This window comes from Carcharhinus amblyrhynchos, chromosome 11, assembly GCF_965287045.1.
Source record: "Carcharhinus amblyrhynchos chromosome 11, sCarAmb.v2.hapA, whole genome shotgun sequence".
Taxonomy (NCBI): domain Eukaryota; kingdom Metazoa; phylum Chordata; class Chondrichthyes; order Carcharhiniformes; family Carcharhinidae; genus Carcharhinus; species Carcharhinus amblyrhynchos.
Window position 1 is genome coordinate 69082928 of NC_137334.1, and position 13677 is coordinate 69096604.

Consider the following 13677-nt stretch of genomic DNA (forward strand, 5'->3'; position numbering starts at 1 on the left):
TCCCTAACCAGATTGTTACAAGTAACACAATGAATTTCTCAGTCTCATTTTTTGTGGCAATATGGCTTTCATTATATGAGTGCTGTCCACTTGTACCTGGCATTAGCATGAGCCAAGTGGTCAGCTGAATCCCCTTGTCACCCAGTATCCCCCCTCTGAAGTGTTATAGTGGGTCTAAGGCTGGGGCTGCAGTGGACTGTGTCAGGATGAAGGCATCATGGCTACTGCCAGGATAACTGGCATGGATCTGCATGATGTGCTGAGCATGATTCCACACAAGCTGAATGCTGAGGGATTGGGACTCAGTTCAATTACAGTGTTTCCCTGAATTCATCGCAGGAAAAGGCTGGCCACCAGCATTAAACTGTGTGTTTGTTCCACTTGCTTCTTTCTGGCAATAAGGTGAGACTGAAATGTATTTAACTCTTTTTCTTTTTCCATTCAAAGGAAAATGACCCTCCAATAATGAGACAGCTTGTTCCACAAGAGAGTGGGAAGTATGTCAATGCAATATATGGGCATTATGCTTGTCATGGGTCAATAGCTGATAGTGTGTGCAACTGAGATGTCAAATGCAAAGGTGGGGCTTGCAACTGAGTGTGTGTGTGTGAAATTAAGTAGATGACTGTTGGTTGTGAATTATGCTTGGTAAATACTGTGGTAAATACTGCGGAAGGTCTTTGAAGAGGGGGATAGAGGATGGAGGACTATGTGAGTATAGTGATTAATTTGTAAGAATATGGATATGTGAAGATGCAACCCTTAATCCCTTGTGAGAGATTTTTGAATTTCATGTGGTGCTGAATCCAGGTCGTGGAATCATAGAATCTCTACAGTGCAGAAGAAGATCATTCCCATGGAGTCTGCAGTGACTCTCCTATGGAACATCTTACCCAGGCCCACCCCTGCCCTATACCCATAACTCCACATAGTTACCCTGCTAATCCCCCTATCTATACATCTTGAGACACTAAGTGACAATTTAGCATGGCCAATAAACCTAGCCTGCAATCTTGAGACTGTGGGAGGAATCTGGAGGAAACCCAATGCAGACATGGGGAAAATATGCAAACTCCACAATGACAGTCACCCAAGGCTGGAATCAAACCTGGGTCCCTGGCACTGAGACAGCAGTGCTATCTGTTATGTATGCATCTACAGGCTTATGGGACCAGATTTTACTGTCCTGCCCACCACAGGAATCAGAACAGGTGATGACGTTCCATGGAAAGGTTCATTGACCTCAGGCGGAATTTTCCGGTTTCAGAGCAAGTGAGGCCAGAAAATCCCAACCACAGTGCCTGAAGAACTACGAAGTAGGCTTGGTAACTTGTGGAGCTCTTTATTGCTGGTGTGCACTGTTCCACAGTCAGATCTAACACTGCACAATCGGGTGCCACATTGGGAGGAGCTAATCCACCAGGGGTCACCTGACTAGCACTCTTAAAGGGGCAGTATGCACTTCAAACCCCAACATCCATTATATACATATATCATTACTAATCACTGTGCCACCATGCCACCTGTGGTTGCCAGAACTAGACTGCTGATATTTACTGTGACAGGAATCTGTTCCTACTGCCTTCGTAATTCCTGTCTAATGTACTTCCTGGTTCCTATAGGGAAGTGGGCTTTCCTTCCTGTCCTTCTTCTGCACCAAGTCCTTAAGACTTTCAGTACCTGGGGCATGGTGTCCGTCCTGTTGCATTATTTTTTTCAATAATTTTCCTGATCTTAATTTCTTCTTTAAGCCATCTCAGCACCTGCTAAAACCAAAATGCAATTTGCCTTTAAGAGACACAAGCTGACTTTAAGTAGTTCAAATTGGCTTGAAATGGTGTTGGGATGACACAAACTTGGGCTCCTTGTTACTGCATGTAGCCACTCGGCAACATGCTTAGCCCTGACCGACATGCCAATATCATTTAAATTTACAGTTAACAAGAGTTTGTGCGCTGCCTGCATTGTTACAATTGGGCATGGTTTAATTACAATCCTCACATCCGATTAACAGCTTCCTTTGATCTTGGCAGAAGTCCAGTTGTTTCATTGATCTAGCCTTTCACATGGAATCAGGATAGTTCTCAGGTGAAAGTCTCGCTTCTCTTCATAACCTGTTCACTAGAAAAATGCACAGGACTCGGTGAAATTGAGAACTCTCAATATTTCTTCCAAAAAAGTAGGGGACATTTAATGGCTTGAAACTATTTGGATCACAGTTGTTTTAACTCCACCATCTGATCACTAAGATAATACAGAGGAATGTATCGCACACCTTGAGAATAAGAGACGTTCAGTATAAAGAATTGTATATTACATGGCACCTACATATACTGTGATCCAATTAAGAGCTATTTCACAATGTTTGGCTACTCATGATCTGGTATTGGGAGAAATTTTTGATTAGCAAAAGGAATAAACCATCTTGTGGGTAAGAGACACTCGACGCTGATTCACAATTTCTGTTTTCTGAAGGGTTTTCATACATTCAGTTTACTTACCCAGGGTTAGTAGGCACCATGAGGTCAGCCTTTATATTCTTTATATTGAAATCACCAAGTAAGTAGAACTTATCATTGAAGTTTGCTGGAAACTAAATTGTTCATTGTTTTCCAAATTGTTATCCAACTGATATTATATTCAAAGATTTAATTGTGATTTTATTCATGAGATTGCAAGGTGCTAGTAGATTAAGAACATTAAGACCTCAATTAAATCTCCCTCAATGTCTTCTGCTTCAAAGTAAACAGCCCCATCTTATCCAATTTATCCTCATAGCTAAAGTTATCCATTCCTGGCAACATCTTCACAAATCCTACATGTACCTTCTTGAGTGTGATCATATACTTCCTAGAATGTGGTGTCATTTACACTAGCTGTAATCTAACTCGTCTTTTTGTACAGTTCTGGCATAATTATCCTGGTTGTAAACTCTAACCTCAGCCAATAAAGGAAAGTATATTTTTTACTAAAGTAAATAACCTGAAAAGCTAAATCTGTTTCTTGCTGCAGAATTGCTGCCTAATCTGATGAGTATTTCTGTTTTCATTTTAGATCCCCAGCATTCATAGTATTCACAAGAACATAAGCACATACAAAACAGGAGCAGGAGTAGGCTATTCAGTCCCTTCAGCCTGCTTTGCCATTCAATAGATCATGGTTGATCTGAATGTGAACTTGATTCCACTTTTCTACCTGGTCCCTTAACTCTGTTGTCAGTCAAAAATTTCTCCAGTCTCAAATATATTACTAAAGAGTTCTGTATTCATTTTTAATTGTCATTTTCTACCTGCCCTGCTATCATCAGGGTTAACACAGTGAGAAGTCTGACAACACCAGGTTTAAGTAACCGATTTATTTGATAGTAAACTCACAAGCTTTTGGGGTTAGCCCCTTTGTCAAGTGATTAGTTTTCCCTCATTAGTTTTCCCTAAATCAGCCAGAAATAAAATCAGAAATCTTAGGATTGCCTGTTAGCAAAAAATAGAAGGCTTGGAAATTAACTTGAGTGTGGAAACTCAGGGGATAGGGATGAGGATAATGGGGAATCAGTGGTTCAATTTTCAGTTTTGCTTCATACATTTTTATCTCCATTAATATTTAGAAGTCTTATCCCTCATTTCACAAAATAAATGACCAATGTGTGATAAAAAGCAGGCGGTTGGCTAGCTAATATTTTATGAGTATTTAATGCTTTACTGTCATTAAACTTGTGAAGCAATGATGAAAGAGGAAGATATTAATTTAGTTTCTATAGCAGCCATTTACAATTTCTTCCTTTTATTCAATTCATACCCTTCCATTGCATTAACCCATTTTTACAATGAACAAAAAAAAACAATCTAGTTCTATTAAAAGAATTATGCTTTCTGTTTATTTGATGAAGGTTGCATAGAAATCCATTTCAGTAAATGGTTGCTATTTCTAATTAATGAATCAATTTGCAGGACACAACTCAATGTTTCCAGCTTCCCAGCAGCAGCAGCAGAGTGGCTGCCAGTGACGTTTGCTCCAGACCTCTCTGTATCGGGCGACTGGATTGCAGCAGTTCAAGAAGGTAGCTCACCACTGCCTTCAAGGTCAATTAGGGATGGGCAGTAAGTCCCTTGCCTGTCATGCCCACATCCCATTAGAGAGTAAAAACAAAATCCTTAGATATTGTAGTTACCAAAAACACCAGAGATGGGTGCATAACTATAATAGGGAAGAGGGAAACCTAGCACCCAAAAGTCATTTACTCTTCTGCATGACTAGCTGGGGAGTTTATTTTTCTCAGTGGAGCTTAATCAGCTTGTAAATCAGATAATTGTAAAGAACAAGTGGGCATTTTGATTGGGAGGGGGGGATCCCAATGGGTTGATGCTGCACAAAGCAGGAAATCAGTTTTCCCAGTGTCAGGGAGGCCCTGATGGAGGGAGTGCTCAATGATTTCCCCCCTTATGTTGGGTGAGCAGAGTGGATACCTTAATCACTTCTCAATTCTTATTAATGCTAGGAAATTCTGAAAACTGGTGCAAGCTCATCTTACACAGGTGTTTTTGAAAGCTCTTACAATTGATATAGATTTTTAATCCTCTCTGTAATGAAATACTGAATGTGATATTTTAATTGTTGCCTAATTAACGTCTTCTACAAGTTTAACATCTCTTAACTAAAACTTTGCTCAGATGATACCCTGCTTCTCCACTTTATTGAAAATGCTACCATTAAAACATATTTCCTTTTGCTATTCCTGGTCCCTAGATCTTTCACAGCATGTGAATCCCAACTCATTTTTGACTCATGCTCCAGTGTTTTCCCCAAATGAAATTCTGGAGTTAATAGGAACAGAAAGTTCAATGTGGGTGAGCGATTGCTGAGACAACTGTTGGGGAACAGCTGGTCTTATCAAACTTGACAGTCCAATTAATACTTTGCATTTTTTCATTTTCCTTAAGGTTAAGGGCATACAATGTGCATAAAATTAACCAAAATAATGAAATTCTCATGTAAAATCTCTAAGAGCACCCTAACTAGAATTAGAAATACACCATTTCTGCCTTGAAAATTGACATTTTACCCTTTAGGCTATTAGTGGACTTTCCCCCTGCAAGTACTAATGTTATCTACAACTTAAATTACAATTTTTGTGCTACTATTCATTTTACAAGTCATTTGACTTGTTTTTAGGGTTATTGCTGATTTGCCACTGTCGTGAATCAGTGATTGCTAGCTTTCAGGGCATGTACATGTTTTCTTGAACTTTTGACAATGAGCTGCCCAGAATAAAGTAAAACATGGGCGGGAACACCAGAGAAAATTCTGGTACAAATTTGAATCAAGCACAGAAAATATGCAAACATGAAATGGTGAGCAGAAGAAGTTTGAAGGAAAACAGTTCTGATCTTCCAAGCTACTTTTTTTTAAAAGTCATTTTTTTTTCAACAAGTTGCCTTTTATTGGTAGCCTAAGGGGTAACTGAAAATTCTAACTGTATTGGGACTTCACAATAGGTGTTCAGCTCCCAATAAGTGTCTGCGTGGGATGTGCAAGAAAAATGAATCCTACAAGTTTAGTGGTGGGATCAATGCCCATATGGATTGGGTGCAGGTGGTCCCAAGGCTAAGTTGGTATACCTTAGGCTGGAATTTACCAGCTATCAACAAAGTTTATCATATGAGGAGTAGTTGAGGGGTCTAAGTCCATACATGATGGAATTTAGAAAGATGAGGGCAAATCTAATTGAAACTTACAGAATACTGGGAGGTCTAGATATGGAGAGGATGTTTCCATTAGTGGGAGAGACTAGAACTCAGAGTGAAGGGACACTCTTTTAAAACTGAGATGAGGAGGAATTTCTTCAGCCATAGGGTAGTGAATCTGTGGGACTCATTGCCATGGAGGGCTGTGGAGGCCAGGTCATTGAATGCCTTTAAGACAGAAATAAATAGGTTCTTGATCAATAAAGGGTTCAAGGGTTAGGATGAGTAGGCAGAAAAATGGGGATGAGGATCATATCAGCCATGATTGAATGGTGGAGCAGACTTTATGGACCAAATAGCTCAATACTGCTCTTATGTCTTATTATCTAAGTTGTAGGGCTCACAAAATGATGAGGCAAGGCAATGGTTCGAGTGTTTCTGACTTCCCACCAGGAAGCTGATGGTAGAAAAAATGGAGCCTTAATGTTGTTCGGGTCTTGCAGCATGCAGGCACAGCAATTGCCTGAAATATTGTGAATGGAACCAAACACTGTGCAATCATCAATGTGCACACATACATCTCAATATATAATAGAAAATAAGTCAGTGGTGAGGCAATTGAAGATGGTTGGACCTAAGATACTTCCATAACGAGCTCCACCAATGATATCTGGGGCTGAGATAACTTGTCTTCAATAAACACAAGCATTTTCTCTTCGGTGTTCACGCAAGGGGACATGGATATAGCTGAGGAGGACACTGGATTGCAGGGGAGTAGAATTGACAGTGTTGCAGTTGATAAGGAGGATGTGCTAGATATTCTGGAGGGTCTGAAAATAGATAAGTCCCCTGGTCCGGATGGGATTTACCCCAGGATTCTCTGGGAGGCAAGAGAAGTGATTGCAGAGCCTCTGGCTCTGATCTTCAGGTCGTCGTTGGCCTCTGGTATAGCACCGGAAGATTGGAGGTTAGCGAATGTTGTCCCATTGTTTAAGAAGGGGAACAGAGACTTCCCCGGGAATTATAGACCGGTGAGTCTCACTTCTGTTGTGGGCAAGGTTTTAGAAAAAATTATTCGGGATAGGATTTATAGTTATTTGGAGAGTAAAGAATTGATTGGAGATAGTCAGCATGGTTTTGTGGCGGGTAGGTCGTGCCTTACTAACCTTATTGAGTTTTTTGAGAAAGTGACCAAAGAGGTGGATGGGGGTAAGGCAGTGGACGTGGTGTATATGGATTTTAGTAAGGCGTTTGATAAGGTTCACCATGGTAGGCTTCTGCAGAAAATGCAGATGTATGGGATTGGGGGTGATCTAGGGAATTGGATCAGGAATTGGCTAGCGGATAGGAGACAGAGGGTGGTGGTTGATGGTAAATATTCATCATGGAGTTCGGTTACGAGTGGTGTGCCTCAGGGATCTGTTTTGGGGCTACTGCTGTTTGTAATTTTTATTAATGATCTGGATGAGGGTATAGTTGGGTGGATTAGTAAGTTTGCTGATGACACCAAAGTCGGAGGTGTGGTAGATAGTGATGAAGGGTGTCATAGTTTGCAGGAAGACTTAGACAGGTTGCAGAGCTGGGCCGAGAGGTGGCGGATGGAGTTTAATGCGGAGAAGTGTGAGGTAATTCACTTTGGTAGGAATAACAGATGTGTCGAGTATAGGGCTAACGGGAGGACTTTGAATAGTGTGGATGAGCAGAGGGATCTAGGTGTATGTGTACATAGATCCCTGAAAGTTGGGAGTCAAGTAGATAAGGTTGTTAAGAAGGCATACGGTGTCTTGGCGTTTATTGGTAGGGGGATTGAATTTAGGAGTCGCAGCATCATGTTGCAACTGTATACAACTCTGGTGCGGCCGCACTTGGAGTACTGTGTGCAGTTCTGGTCCCCACATTACAGGAAGGATGTGGAGGCTTTGGAGAGGGTGCAGAGGAGGTTTACCAGGATGTTGCCTGGTATGGAGGGGAGGTCCTATGAGGAGAGGCTGAGGGATTTGGGGTTGTTTTCGCTGGAAAGAAGGCGGCTAAGAGGGGATCTTATTGAAACATATAAGATGATTAGAGGTTTAGATAGGGTGGATAGTAATAGCTTTTTTCCTCTGATGGAGAAATCTAGCACGAGGGGGCATGGCTTTAAATTAAGGGGTGGTAGTTATAGGACGGATGTCAGGGGTAGGTTCTTTACCCAGGGGGTGGTGAAGGATTGGAATGCCCTGCCTGCTGCAGTTGTAAATGTGCCTAGTTTGGGGGCGTTTAAGAGATCCGTGGATAGGTTTATGGACGAGAAGGGATTGGTTTAGGTTAGTGGGTCATTGTTTTGTAACTGGTCGGCGCAACATCGTGGGCCGAAGGGCCTGTTCTGCGCTGTAATGTTCTATGTTCTATGTTCTATGTTCTATTTTCATTTTTGCTTGGTATGACTCAAGCCACTGGAGAATTTCTGCATCCGCAACCCCTCCCCCCCTCCCCCAAACATCTATTCCCCACAATTTTTTTTGAGTTCAATTTTCTAGGAATCCTTTATGTTGTCCTGATGTCAAGGGCAAATCACCCTCAGTCCACCCCTGGAATTCAACTTTGGACCAAGATTGTAATAAAGTCTGAAGCCAATTATAGTAACACAATAGCAAAATGCTGCAGATATTGGAAATCATAAATATAAACATAAAATGTGGGAAATACTCAGCATGTCAGGCACCACCTGTGGAAAAGGAAACAAAGTTAGAGTTTCAGATTTTCAAAGACAACCTTGACACTTAGATAAATTTCAGATCCTGACTCCCATGCTTCAGGTGCACTATTTCTTCTTTTATTTTGGTACCTTTTGATATTTTAATTCTTATCAAAAAAGCCAATTCAAATAAAGTCCAACCATGGCCCCCAAATGAGAAACAAACCAGTTCCAGGCTAACAAGACATTGCATTCCATCTTTGGCTCGATCAAACAAGATCCAAGCTGACAGGATGAAGCATTGCACCCACTTCCCGGGCTTGATCCAACACTTCATCTGAACCGAGAGGCTGAGATTTCTCTGAAAAACTGCATCAGGTAAATCTTTGGTTTTACCTCATTGGCTACCCTGATCCTTTGCTCTACCTTAGCTTCGGCAAACCATGATCGCAGGCATCAGCGCACCCCCAAGTGCAATGGGCTAGTCCCGTCCCCTGCCTGATAATTGCCAGGTAATTCGTGCAATTATATATATTAAATGTAAAAGGTTGATTGGCAAGAAGACAAGCTCAGCACCAATTAGTGTTGCCAAGCATCTCCAGGAATGGGAACTGCCTGCCTGTCACCAGCAGCAGATGGTAGTCATGATGTAGAGATGCCGGCGTTGGACTGAGGTAAGCACAGTAAGAAGCCTTACAACACCAGGTTAAAGTCCAACAAGTTTATTTGGTAGCAAACGTTGTCTACCTTATACGCTGCAGGTAAGAATGTCCCGGGGGATGGTACACTGGGGAGACCATGCAGACGCTACGACAACTGATGAATGAACACAGCTTGACAGTCACTAGGCAAGACTGTTCTCTTCCTGTTGGGGAACATTTCAGCGGTCATGGGCATTCGGCCTCTGATCTTCGAGTAAGCGTTCTCCAAGGCGGCCTTCACGACGCACGACAGCATAGAGTTGCTGAGCAAAGACTGATAGCCAAGTTCCGCACACATGAGGACGGCCTTAACCGGGATCTTGGGTTCATGTCACACTATCTGTAACCCCCATGACTTGCCTGGACTTGCAAAATCTCACTAACTTTCCTGTCTGGAAACAGTACACATCTTTTTAACCTGTGCTTAATGTTCTCTCTACTTACATTGTCTGTACCTTTCAGACTTGATTAGCTGTAAAGTCGTATTTCAATCATTATTCTGTAAATTGAATTTGCGCCTTTAAATGTCCTGTTTGTGAAAAGGTCTCCCACTCATATGATGAAGGGGCAGCAAGCACTCCGAAAACTAGTGGCATTTGCTACCAAATAAACCTGTTGGACTTTAACCTGGTGTTGTAAGACTTCTTACCAGCAGCAGAGACAGGTTGCAACCATGATTGTGCCTGCTGCTGTCTAGCTGACAAGAGCAGGCAGCTCCTCAGAGGACCAACAGCAGAAATGAATGAAATGCAGGGTATCTGGGCTATACCGAGATAATGTGCCTGTTTTGCTGCAGGATAGCCAAAGATCCAATCATTTTAAGCACTAAAGACATCATCCGGAATGAACCTCTCAGCTGTGCACTAACCTATTCCAGACTGTTCATGTTCACTGAAATCATCATTAAAAATTGCAGGAGCAGCCTCTCTGACCTGTTCACACATTCCCAAAGGAACATAGGCCATTAGTTAGAGGGGATCAGGTTCCCCACATACCCCACCAGCACTTTGAAAATTGAAGACGATCTGAGAGGTATTTAAAAATCCAACCCCAGTGTTTGATGACCTTTCACCAGCGCTCAAAACCATTGTAATGTGTCTGGAGTCAGGTGGTCCTGACTGGACCCAACCTGAGCTTTGGTGAGTAGATTGTTGCTGATTAGGTGCCACTAGGTAGCACATTTTCCCTCACTTTGCTGACGATTGGGACAGATGTGTCGGTGGATTGGCTTGTTCTTTTCTGTGGACAGGACACAACTGGGCAATTTTCCACTTCATTGGGTAGATGCCAGTCTTGTACTGGAGCAGTGAATTGCGTTGCTCCAATTATGTTCTTTTTATTTCCCTGCAGTAAAACAAATAAGAGACCAGTGTGCTAATTTCAAAATTCAATGAAAATACGATTAGGAGGTATTGCTTTTATTAAAAATATAATTACCTGCAGTTCAATGAAAATTGATTTGAAAAATAAAGGAAAACTCCAAGGTAAACAAATAAAAACAAGTGAAATCCTAGCAGTTTTAATGCTGTTTACTTATTCCTGTTAAAGCTGTTTTGTGATGAACTCATTGGGAAAAAGCATTCACAAGTGTTCGGTTTTTCCACTCCAGTGAAAAAGAAATATTTGGCAAAATTCAATCCAAACATCTGGGTCTTTCAATTGATAATGAGCTGACAGAATGTAGTCTTGTGCAGATTTCCAAATACAAAGATTTATCTAAACGTAAACATTAATATGCATCATGTGTTTTCAGGTTTGTTTGATGATCTTTGATCTGTTTATAGTAGCGAACATGTGTAGGTGAGGTATAGCTATATTTTGATCATTAAACCAACGGTTTGTACTAAAATAGGTTAGGTAGGGTAGAAACATTTTTGAAAAGGCTAATTGTTAGCTTATGAATTATTATCATCTTTGATTAAGTTGCCATCTGTGCTCAAAATGGTTCAGGTTGAGACTGCAATTACGTTGTGTGAAGAGCATTAATACTGCGTATTTAAAATGAACTGTTAAAATACTTTCAATCCTTTTGTCTGAGCTCAGTCGAGTGGTGGTATTGTCTTCCTGGAAATGAGAAGGGGAACAGCGAGGCAGTCTCATGCCTGAGCAGTTTAAGTTTATTTATCACAAGTCGGCTTACATTGATACTGCAAGGGAATTACTGCAAAAAATCCCTTGATCGTCACACTCCAGCGCCTGTTCAGTACACCGAGGGAGAATATAGCACAGCCAATACACCATCCAGCACGTCTTGAGCACATGTGTTGAGGACTGCCACCCACAAACCCATGTGGAAGGAGATTCTATTTTTTATGCAGTGAGCTGTTACGACTTAGTGCCTGAAAGGATGTCGGTAGCAGATTCAATAGTAGCTTTCAAAAGGGAATTGGATAAACACTTAAAAGAGAAAAATAAATTGCAGCTTGGAGAAAGATTGAGGATGAGACCAATTGGATGGCTCTTTCAAAGTGTTGGTGCAATGGAGATGGACTCGAATTGTCATTTTCTCAGCTGTTTGGTTTTATAACTCTGGGTGTCAAGAGAAGGCAGATTAAAGCTGGGATTAATTCAGCAATTGGACAAAAAAAAAGTGGAAATAAAACATCAAGAATTGATTTGAACCACCAATTTCCTTTGGACAACTTATTCTTTGTTAGAAACACAACTGGGATTTGAGTTAAGATCTATCCCAGATGAAAGAAATGAACCTCTCCTCTAATTGTGGGGAGTTCCTGAGGCCAGAGTCATATTGTTGGGGGGAGAAATACATGTAAACTTTAATCTACCTCTAATTATGATGTGGAGATGCCAGAGTTGGACTCGGGTGAGCACAGTTAGAAGTCTCACAACACCAGGTTAAAGTCTAACAGGTTTATTTGCAATCACGAGCTTTCGGAGCACTGCTCCTTCATCAGGTGAGTGGAGCAGTAGATTTCACAAATGCAGCATATATAGACAAAGATATAATTGCAAGGTAATGATTGTAATCTGAGTCTTTTCATGTGATCAAGTCTTTACAGGTACAGACAGTGTGAGTGGAGGGAGGAATAGTCATAGGTTAAAGAGGTGTGAATTGTCTCAAACCAGGACAGTTAGTAGGATTTTACAAGCCTAGGCCAAAAGGTAAGATTACATGTAGTATGACATGAACTCAAGACCCCAGTTATGGCTGTCATCATGGGCCAAGTTCCACACACATGAGGATGGCCTCAACCGGGACCTTGGCTTCATGTCACCCTGCATGAAGGAGCAATGTTCTGAAAGCTCATGATGCCAAATAAACCTGTCGGACTTTAACCCCGGTGTTGTGAGACTTCTTACCGTACCTCTAACCATGTTAAACATGATCAAGGCTGTAGCACTCAGACTGAGGTGGTGAAAAAAAAACAGAGGAGGGTGAAGAAGCAGTCTTTTTGCCTGGGTCTTTCTGCCTAGCTCAGTTGCCTGGGTCTCATGTGAAAAATGGTCAATAGATGGGAGAAATTCTGGTGCGATCCTTATACATTCAGTCACCTGCCTGATAGAACTTTCCATAATTAATAGTCCCAGAACTTAGAAAAATGCAAAATAGAAGCAGGATCAGGCCATTCAGCCCTTTGGGCCTGCTTCATTATTCATCTTTGTGTTTTGAAAATGAAGATGAAAAGGTACTGATCCCAGCAGCATAGAATCTCAATATTTGTAGCACAACCAAATTGCAAAATAATGCAAAGATCATAAATAGGAACAGGGAGGAATTGAAGAAAGTTACAATCAGCAGGGAAGTGGAAGAGAGCAAATTATTGGAGCTGCGGGCTGACTAATCTTTGGGTCCTAATGGACTTTATCCTGGAGTTGTAAAAGAAGTGGCTGGTGAGATAGTTGACACATTGATTCTAATTTTCAAAAATTCCCTAGATTCGAGGAAGGTGGCATTAGATTGGAAAATTGCAAACGTTATTCAAAAAAAGGCTCACCTGATGAAGCAGCAGCTCTCTGAAAGTTTGTGCTACCAAATGAACCTGTTGGACTTTAACCTGGTGTTGTGAGGCTTCTTACTATTCAAAAAGGGAGCGAGACAGAAAATATGAAACTGTAGCTTAACATCTGCCATAAAGAAAATGTTAGAAACCATTATATAAGAATTTGACCGTGATGTTATGGCCACGTCACACCTGGCGCAAATCACAATGGGTTAGTGTGAGTTTGGAGAATCACGGGGAAGGGTCTACAATTTTTAGCGCTGGTACAAAAGCCTGTTGCGATTCTCCCAGATACTACCCCCGGATGTAATCTGGTTCCTACTTAGTGAGGGTGCATGCTGGCAGTGCCAGGAGGGTGGGGCCTGAGGGGGGTCATAAAGGGGTTCACAAGTGGGGGTGGGGGGCAGGGGCATGAAAAGTGTGAAGTGTGTTTTTTTATTCATTCATGGGACATGGATGGTCCTGGCTGGCCAGCATTTATTGCCCATTGCCAGTTGCCCTTGGAGGGCAGTTGAGAGTCAACCACATTGTTGTGGCTCTGGAGTCATATGTAGGTCTGAGCAGGTAAGGGGCCTAACCAGGTAAGGTAGCAGATTTCCTTCAGTAAAGGAAATTGATGAACCAGATGGGTTTTTCCAACAATCAATAATGGTTTCATA